At 31.3% G+C, this 10,714-nt stretch overlaps 1 pseudogene; it reads right to left on the bottom strand.

Annotated features, from left to right (window-relative positions):
- Positions 1 to 700: 700 nt before the first annotated feature.
- LOC103493429 ((+)-gamma-cadinene synthase-like) lies at positions 701 to 8,594 on the bottom strand (annotated as a pseudogene).
- Between the last annotated feature and the right edge of the window lie 2,120 nt (positions 8,595 to 10,714).

The raw sequence follows: 10,714 nt of genomic DNA, 5'->3' as shown, positions 1-10,714 counted from the left end.
CCTCTCTTCTTTGTCCTTTGTCTTCTTTTTATTTATTTTCATTTTCATTTCACGCCTTCTTTATTGCTGGAAATTTAGGCGAATTATAAATAAATATGAAAGAAACTAAACTATATCTGTGTTAGAGCCAAATAAATAATCAACTATAAAATATCAAACAATAAAATATAAGAAAAGAAAGAATGACACCAAAAAAAAAAAAATAGTTTGCTCCAAAACTCGATATTGCGTTAGTGTTCTGCAATTGCAGAAAGAACCCCTCAAACATGCTTATAAATCTCTCTTTCAAAATAACCCTAACAAAAACTATTTTGATATATAATTTGAAATAAAATAAGAGAAATCCTAGCTCGACCCATGAGGACAAATGCACTCTCAGCCACAAACTAAAATGCTGTGGATATCTTCAGCATTTTAGTTTGATGGAGCATCAACATCTCAAATTCTACAAACATCCAATCTCTCGAGAAATTTCCATATGGAGAATCAACATTTTTTCTTCTTCAAGAGCAGAAATAAAGCCCCTCGGTTCTTCTATAAATTTTTTTCATTTCACTTTTTCTTTTTTTAAGGATGAGTTCCACCGCCACACAATTTTTTCCATTATTACAAACATCAAGTTTAACCAATTAAATTCATTATCCTTTGGAAAGGATTCACCCAACCGATTTAAAGCTTAATAATTAAATATATAACAATATTTTTAAATAGCTAAAAATATAGCAAAATCTATTCATTACAATTTTATATATTGTTGATAGACTTCAATTAATAATTACAAATGCAATTGATCAAAAAGGATAGATTGAATAAGAAGTTCCATCCTACCCTTAGAATTTGTATATCCATCTCCTTCGAAATAAATTAGAGTTAAAACTCTTGTGAGATTTAATACACACGTTAAAAACGGCATTGGAACAATAATTGGATGAAGGCAACTATCATTTATATTCTTCCATGCATCTTCTACTTGTTTAAGAAACTCAGCATATGTTTCTTCTTGTGAGAACCCATAATTATCCATGTAACATTCAACCGCAGAAACAACATGTTTTCTTTCTTTTTCAAACTACAAATGAAAAAGAAACGAGGCAAGTAATATATTAGTTTAAAAATAAAGTTTGATTTTGTGTTATTTGACGTAGAGAGAGAGAGTGACACATACCTTGTAGGTGACAACATCATCCACGAGTCTACCAATAGTGGTTGAGGCTTTAAGAATTTTGGGACAATAAAAAAGCCAATCAAATATTTCCTTTGTTGCAATGTCACCCATGCAAACAAATGAAATAGTTGAAAGTAGTTCATAACCTGAACTAGCTAAAGCCACTTCCATGTATTATTCTTCATATTTTGGTTTATAATTTTTGTTTAGCCATTCAGCTTCTTTGAAATAGGATTCAGCTTGCCTTTTCATCTCTATTTCACATAAGAAACAGTTAAAATTTGTTATACATATAACAAACATAGCAATATTATTAATGATATCTATAGAAAAAAGTTAAATATGAGAAGGAAGATCCTTACGGCTTCATTTGCAAAGTAAGAGCGATAGGATGTTCCATCCTTAACTCTCTCTTTATCAATCTCTTCAAAAAGATCAAGCAGAGTTGTATAATAAACTTTCATACATTTGGGGGAGTATATTGACCATGCTCATGTCCCATCTAAAAAATTATAGATCATCATCATACAAAACCTTCTCGTACATATATATTTTAGCAATGATCATAGGCTAAGAAAGTAACCTTCTGATTGCTAAGGTAAAAACTTGGAGTTCTTCAAATATTCCATTAGCATCATATATATCATCCATAATTGAGGTCATAGCGACCACTTTAGTGAATATTTTCCTTCCAAACTTGAAGTAAGGTTCAAAATATATACTCAATATCCAAAAGTAACACTCCACAATTCGATCCCTCGCAAACGGAAAGTTTGTTGGAACGTTCAAATCCTCCCACCACCTACAACAATTATTTCCATCTAGACAAAGGTGAATTGCAAGATTTCCAAAATTACTCTAACATCAAAATATTTTTCCAATGAAGGTAAATGTTAAAGTACTCCATTTGGTAATTACTCACTTCATTATTTTTAATTGTATTTTTGTTTAAGCTGTTAAACAACGAATCTTTCGTATCAAAGATATTTGGATTATAAATACGATTTTCTTGTAAATACCGGAAGACACAAAAACGTGTGCCATTTCAATTTAATTAATAAAAACATATTATTAATCATGTAAAAGTTCTGTTTTATGAAATACTTCTAATATAGTTTGTGAGAATATTGGTTCCTCGTAAACATCTCAAGGAGGATAAACTGTTGTGAGAGTGAAAATTGAATGATGGATAAAGATATCTTTAAAACATAACTTACCTTTAATTTGAGGTTATACAAATTAGTTTTGTACCTGCAGATTTCAGCTACCTTCGTTTGGTGAAGTTTTTGTAAGACGTTGAAGTCAAGTTTTGAGAATGTAAGCAAAGTCTCATTGGGAGATGGATGCTGTTGGTAAATTTCCAAATACTCTTTTGCCTTGATTCTTGGAACACCTTTTCTAATAGGCAATTTCAATGCATTACTAACTTCAGATGCAAAATTTGGATTAATATTTGAGTAACGATGAATATATGTTTTAAGATGTGTGGTTGTAAATTCAAGTGCTTCCTCAAGCAAAATTTCTCCATGTCCCCTCATATATGATGCTTCATATTGGTTCAATATTTCTCTTTCATCCTCAACCAATGACTCTTTAAATTTTCCATTCTTGTCCATGAACTACAAAAATATATCTGTTTTATTTAAATTAAGAGTGAAAAAAAGAATGCATGATCAGTTTCTAAGTTAATGGAATTAAAAATGCTTAATTTTGGAAGTTTCTAACTCTTTGCCCTTAGAGAGATTCTGTTTCATAACCATATAGTTTTAAAAACAAATTGTTCAAAGATTATCATGTAGCCATTCTTTTTAAAAGAGAGAATTATTTTTGTTTTTTTTTTTTTCAGAGGATGTATGTGCTTAAATTGCCCCTAATTACTTGTTCGATTCTTTTTAAATTCTTTAAAAATGGTGTATCTTTTCTCTTTCAAATATAATAAAATAAAATGAAGTATAAACTTTTATCGATGTCTATTAGTAAATTGATAGATATACTATTGATAAAATCTTAAAATTTTGTTATATTTTGTAAATATTTTCAGTAATTTTGTTATTTAATTATACTAATCTCCTACATTTTTAGGACCAATAGTTTTCATCTCCTAATTATACAATCCAACATTCAATAACTACAAAAACTATTTTTTTTTTCAAAATCTTGTTTGATTTTTGAAAAACTATAAAACCAAAGTTAGATAACATAACAAAGTAATAAATTGATCATTGAAGCAATGAATAATTAAAAAAAAACATTATTCTTTTTTTTAAAAAAAAAAATTATATTTGTGTATTTAACTTACCACATGAAATCCTATAACCTTGTTGCCTGAGAAGTCGAAATAGAAGAGCAGTCATATGAAGATCGTCATCTTCACTATCTTTGTTACTCAATAAAAGGGATTTATTTTAAGACACATACATATGTTCTAACAATTCATCAATCTCATCTTCAAAATAATAAGATATTCCTAGTCGTTGGATTGAATCAACCAAATTTAGTTTTATCAATGGATTTTCCACGGAAGCAATCACCATCATCCTTATTTCCTCTTTCAACTTTTCGATTCTTTCTTTTGTGCAATCATCTACTTTTTGAAATTTAAACAATATAAAAGTATTAAATTTAAATTAAGAACAAACAATAAATGACTAGTAATTAATTAAATTAAAATAAGACAATAAAATAACTTTTAATTACCAATGGATCATCAAATGTAAAGGAAAGGAAACATTCCTTCCAAATACTAGGATGAAAGTTTGCAAGAGAACGCTTAACATCAGGAATATCATTGGTTTTCATAATGGAAGCATAGGTTGTTCCTAATTTCTCAACGTGGAAAAGAAAAATAGAAAAGATATTTGATAATACTCTTGGTAAAAAGAAATATGTGTATGTTATTGACTTGAGAGTTTGAACTATTGGTGAGACAAATTGTGATTTTAAAGAATGGGTATTTATAGGCTATTTTTCATATGTATTTTGGTTAGTTCAGATTCTTTAACACTTAAATTCAAATGAAAGAATTGAATAAGCTACTGCACATTTTTGTTGATGAGTTACAACTTGTGTTGTTTTTATTTACAAAAATTTTGACATGCGAATAAGGAGATTAATATTGGCTACCCAACCATATTGGATGCACCGAATAATACCAATGTGGATGGGGCCGATTATTACATGCTATCTTATTGATATTTTTATCGATATTCTTTTAAGAATATTGGTAACTTGAATAATTAGTGCAAGAGTTATAGGCAATAGATGCATTTAGTATGTTCGAAGTTTCATATTGGCCATTTTGATCCTTGAGTTTTAGAGAATAGGTGTAAACTTTCCTTCTTTAGAGAAAAGCTTTTTGGATTTAATATAAAAAATATTATAAATACAAATTTACCAATAAGATATGGAAAAAAATAATTTTTATCTTTCTCTTCCTTCTCTCTCTCCTAGCTCTCCCAGTCTTTCATCCATTTCCATTACTATATATTTTTTAAAAATATCAACCAATAATGGAAAGCTGTAGTTCTGACCTCTGTCCTTCACGTTCAATAATCAAATTTTGGTCAGAAGCGTGTGTGATGAACGCCTCAAATAAATAAGGAAAATTGTATAAGATGACAAAAAAATTTAGAAAAAAAGCCAGCTCATATCACTTCTATTTTGCATATTGCAAATATGGTGTAACGCCCCAAAGTAAATAATTTTAAGTTTAATTATCATAAGTTAAATTTTGGCAATTATTGAAATTATTTTTTAGGTGTTATATGATTTAATTGTGGAAATCCTTGATTTGTAGAAATTAGAATTAATTAGATACATTGGGAAAATATCTAATTAATTAAATGTGGAATTAATGATTGTTTTGTTTGCTTTTTAAGTAGTTTGTGTTGGGAGGTTTTTGAGAGAATTTTGAATAATTATATATAGGAGTATATAATTATTTGGATTTAAGGTTGAAATAATGGTATTATGAAAATAATATAGTTATTTGAGATTGATTTATTTATTTTGGAAGGATAAAGTGATGTGATTGGTTGAGGAGAGAGAAATATTGATTTTATTTCGGAAAAAGTTAAAAAGAAGATTTTGTGGGTTTTTAATTGAAGAGAGAGAAATAAAAATAATAGTATTATTATTATTATTATTATTATTATTTAATAGGGCATGTGGAGATCTGCACTTCATTCCTTCCATTTAGTGAAACCGTAATATCACAAAGAAGGAAACCCTAGCTACTAGTCAATCCGCCGCCACCCATATCTGATCGTCGGCTGTCGCATCCCTCGATCGTCGACCGTCGAGCCAATCCTCGTCTCTACATGCCGTCGCTTCTTAGCGTCAGCCATCTCCTCGTCTTTGCAAGCCATTCGTCCCAAGTGTCTCCGTCTCCGTTTCCGTCAGCGTCACCGTCGCAAGTTATCGATCGTTCGCTTTTCGTCGCAGTTCATCCCGTAGCTAAGTTGTCTCCATCAATCATTGCGTGCACCAATGTTGAAGCTCCATTTAGCCCGCATTGGAAATCGTTGCCCTTTTGACCCGAACCGCTGAGCTGCGCAAGCTGCTTTTAGTCTCAGTCGAGTCGTGCCTATACAAGCTGCCGAGTTGCCCTTCTCAAACGAGCAGCGCACGAGCCGTCTCAGTCGATTTCCCTCCCTCAACTAGGCCGCTAGCCGATTGTTTTCTCTAGCCAAGCCATTTGAGCTGCCAAGCTTTATTTTAATCCTATTTAACCTATTTTTGGTAAGTTTGATTGAGTTTTTTTACTTACCCAACAGAGATTAATTTTGAACCATAAATAGTTTAATTTTAGATTAAATTGAATTATTTTCTTAAAGGACTGGTTAGATCATTTGGGAGTTTAAGTATTGGAATTTTCCCAACCAAGGTTAAAATTGAATTCAACCTCAACTTTGGGTAAGTTAAATTAAATGGTTTTTGGGTCTTTAAGCAGTCATTAAATTTATTGTCTTAGTATTTTACCTTAATGTTTATGATTTTTCTTGGGAAGTTCGACTTTGCTGCTAGGACTATATTTTTTAATTAGACTAATCTCCAGGTAAGAGATTCCCTTATAGACCTTCGAATCGAAGTATGAGCTTGCATGTAACATTTTTCCATTATGCATTAAAGTAGCTAATATGCATAATGTGTTTATGATGTATGATGATTGGTAGTCATGACTGGTCTATGTTTACGATGACCGCTAGTTCTGGCTAAGTTATGTTGAGGATGACTGTTAATGTTGCTGTTATGCATGAATTATTAATCTCATGATTAATAGGTTATGGCTAATATTTATGTCATGATTATGATGTTATATTATGCTACATGTTATCGGTAGGTCGTACTGTTAGCTTCATCTATTAGAGTCGTACCCATATGGGTGTCCCTTGGGATCACTACCTTTTTATGACTCTGTAGTCCGATGGGATCACCAGTCAAGTATGAAATGCAGTGTTATGAGTGACTCGACGGGGTCACTCACAGCCTGATTGTTTTAGTGTTTCTTTCGAGATTCAATAAAGACCAGTTTGTCTTAGGTGTTTCTTGTGTTCACCAGATACCAGTTTTGTCATCGGTCTCCCTTTGCGTTCGCTAAAGACTAGAGATGTTCCTACGGGATCATAGATTACGCGTGTTCGAGAACGTGCCAGTTAGGGGTACCACTTTACAGGACTCTAATAGGATGTTAACATTAACAATCACCTAGTGGGACTAGTAGTAGGTTCTTACTGAGTATATTTTTATACTCACTCTTTTATGTTTAATTTTTCAGACAGAGGTAGAGGTAAGGGCAGAGGAAAGCTGACGAATGACAAGAAATGATCGTGGCTCGCCATAAGGGAACGTTTTTGCTTCCGCTTTATGTTATTAGAATTTGATTTTAGTATTTATGAACTTTTATTTATTTTACTCTTTTAAAACTAGATAGGACCCGAGCTAAGAACTTACTTTTAGATTTATGTCCATTTACTTCAGTTCTTTATGATTTTAATGAATATTTGAGATTTTAATTATGAAAATTGATATTTTCTATTTAAAATTTAAGAAATTTTATTTTCCTTTGAGTAGTAATGATCTCAGCTTAGTATAAAGAGTTGGGTCATTACATATGGCAAATATGATGGCTATCAGACGGTTATCAAATGGTTATCGGAGAGCTATCAGAAAGTTATCCGCTTCTAAATTTGCTACTTTTGTAATTTTGAAAATGTAGTGACATGGACTCTATTTTCATAAATTTTTTGCTATTTTTGCAAAAGTTCCAATAAATAATCATAAAATAGAATATTTGAGAGATAAATAAAAAACTTATTAGAAGACTAACTCTCTTTGTGTGTATTCTTCTTCACACATGGATATACTTCATAATACATATATCAATCCTATTATTTATAGGATTCTCTAGATCCATACCTTCACATAAGAATTAATTGTCTATTTAATTCATCAATGTATCTAATTTTAAATAATCTTGCCAACTATTCATCAATTAATATATAACTTCTTGTCTTAATTTTTTTTTATTTCAATTATTTCAATTAAACATGCTTTAACATTACAACATCCTCCCTTAAGCATGTTTTCCAAAAACTCCAGGTAAAGTTCTTAACTTGTTAACAACATCAACTTTGAGTGGCTTCATGAGAATATCTACAATTTCGTCTTCAGTTTTCAAAAATTCAACCAAACTCCTTAAAATGCAGTCTCTGATGAAGTGAAATCTTATATCAATGTGTTTGCCATGATCAAGGAACATAAAATTCATGTATCAATTGTTGACTTATTATCTACATGGATCACAGTTGCATCATCTTGTAAAATTTCATCTGCCTTTAGCAAATTTCTTACCTAAACTGCACGACAGACACACACATAGCTGCAATAATATATTCTTCCTCTCAAGTGGATAATGTCACCATAGGTTGCTTCTTAGAACTCCAAGAAAATTAAATTAAATGCAATATTACCAACAAAGAAAACATATCCATTAATAGTGCTCTTCCGATCATTAGTATCTCCAGCTCAGTTACTATCACAATAGTTTTCAAGCTTGAATACTTTATATGAAGAATAAAATAACTCATAGTCAAGTGTACGTTTGAGGTAACGAAGAATTTTCTTTACCACTATCAAATAAGTAGTTGTATGAGATTCCATAAATCGACTTACTAATCCAATGATGAAAAGATTATTCGGTAGTATGCAAATCAAATATCTCAAACTCCCAACCAAACTTTTGAAATTTGAAGGATAAAAAACATATACTTCTTTATATCTGAAAAGTTTGGTCATAGTTTCAATCAGAGTTGTGACAGGTATAGAATTGATCATATTAAACTTTTCTAGAATTACTCTAGTACATCATTTAAGAGATGAAAATACCTTCCTCTGCCAGCTTCACCACAATATCAAGATAATACGACATCAAATTCTTGGGTCATCACCTTTTTGAGATCTTCAAACATATACTTGCACAATTTCCTGTAAAATTAAGTCATCCTCATACAAATAAACCAACTAATATCTTTCAGACCATTAGTCTTAATATAAAGAGAATTTTCAAAAGCGCACCTCAAATGCCCTTGCCAATGAAATATTTGTCGATTATGTTATTTCATATTCTTGGTCCTTGTTCCAATATGTACAACACCTTCTTCAATTTTAGAACTTTATCCTCTTAATCTTTCACATCATAAAAAAGAGGTTGCATTCTAAGTATACTTCTTCTTCTAAATATTCATTTGAGAATGTTGATTTGACATCCATTTGAAAGATCTTGCAATTATTTTGAGCAACAAGCGCAGTTAGCAATCTTATGGACTCTAAACGAGAAACATGAGCAAATACTTCATCGTAATCAATATCTTTTCTTTGAGAATAGTTTTTGCAACTAATCTTGCTTTGTATCCTTCCATTTCTCCCTTTTCATTTATTTTTATCTTGAACACCCATTCGACACCTATTACCCTTTTTCCACTTGGAAAAGTAGAAAGTTTCTACGTATCATTCTACTTTATGGCTTTTATATCTTCATCCATAGCAACATTCTAGAGCCATGTTAAGTATTGTTATGTTCTTCCTTTCAATAACACCTTTTTGTTGTGTAGTGAATGAAATTGTCATAGGTTGATGAATTCAATTTTCTATACAAAAATCTTTTAATTCATTTGAAGTGAGTTCATCTCTCTTGTCTGATCTCAAATCTTTTATGTAATAACCACTTTCTTTTTTATCAAGAGCTTTAAATCTCTTGAACATGCCAAATACCTCTTATTTATCCTTGACAAAACAAACCGATTATGTTTTTCGACTAAAATCATCGATAAATAATAAGAAATAATTACTTACTGAAAGAACTTAGTTTCACCGATCCACAAAAATCAATGTGAACTGACTTAAGTGGTCTTTTTTGTGAGACCTACATTTTGGATTACCTTACGCGATAAGACTACAAGTGAAAAAATTTTCCAGGCGAGAAGAAGCACTATGCGATAAAAGACTGGCTAAGAACCCACCACGAAATAGCCTTATTTCTCCATAAAGTAATGACATCATTGCCTACTTCTCCATAAAGCAATGACATCATTGCCCACGTAATAGAGTCAACGAACATGTTGACATTGCCATCCAATCCAAATCCAAGGTAAGGATATGGTAGAGACACGTGGTGATTTAGTATTGGACATCTTCCCTCCGTCAACAGTAGTAATCATTCTGATACTGGTAGACTCCTCTTGAAAAAGGCTATAAATAGTGAGATTTCAGTCATTTTGAGGTTGTTTTTCCAACCATAAGCTTCCCGAGGAGAAAATTTGAAGAATTCTAAAGCCTCAGAGAACCACGATCAACTGAAATCCGACAAGGACCTGCAAGCGAGTTTGAAAAGGAAAGTTGAGTTGAAGGCCACACACTGAAGCAAACTACTTGTGATTGCTAGTGGTTATACTTGAAAAAAGAATTTTGAAAGTTTTGTATTAAATGAATCTATAAATGTGCTTCTTTAATAGATTGAGATTATATGTCGTCTCACTTATGTCTTCTAATCCCAAATTGCACCATCCTATGCATGAATTGGACTTAGTTGTGTAGAAATGAAATGATCATACCATGCATGAGAAGTAACAACTAATAATTTAAAAGATGCATATGAGAGTAACCCTTACAAATAAAAGAATGTCTTGTAAACGATCTTTTTGAAGAAAATATAATTGGATATATCTCTTTGAATATGTGGATATGCCTAACGCATTGTGTGTACATATATAAACATGTGTGTGCATATATCTTGATACTCTTATAGGGAGAAATGGTTTAGTCCTAAGGAATACATAAACCATGTAAAACTAAAACATGATGACTTTTATATCCTATGCGTTGTGATACTCCATTCTTACCGTGTGATCAGGACTGAAATGTCTCATCCATGTTGTGTGATCTTGGATGGGATACCTCATACTTGTTGTGTGAACTGATATGGGATGCCCTTTTCTAGCTGTGTGATCTGACAATAAACGACCCGTGATGGGTAGAGAAAATGAAAAGGCT

This window comes from Cucumis melo, chromosome 6, assembly GCF_025177605.1.
Source record: "Cucumis melo cultivar AY chromosome 6, USDA_Cmelo_AY_1.0, whole genome shotgun sequence".
Classification (NCBI taxonomy): domain Eukaryota; kingdom Viridiplantae; phylum Streptophyta; class Magnoliopsida; order Cucurbitales; family Cucurbitaceae; genus Cucumis; species Cucumis melo.
The sequence above is the reverse complement of the archived record's forward strand: the minus strand, read 5'-3'. Positions and strand labels throughout refer to the sequence as shown.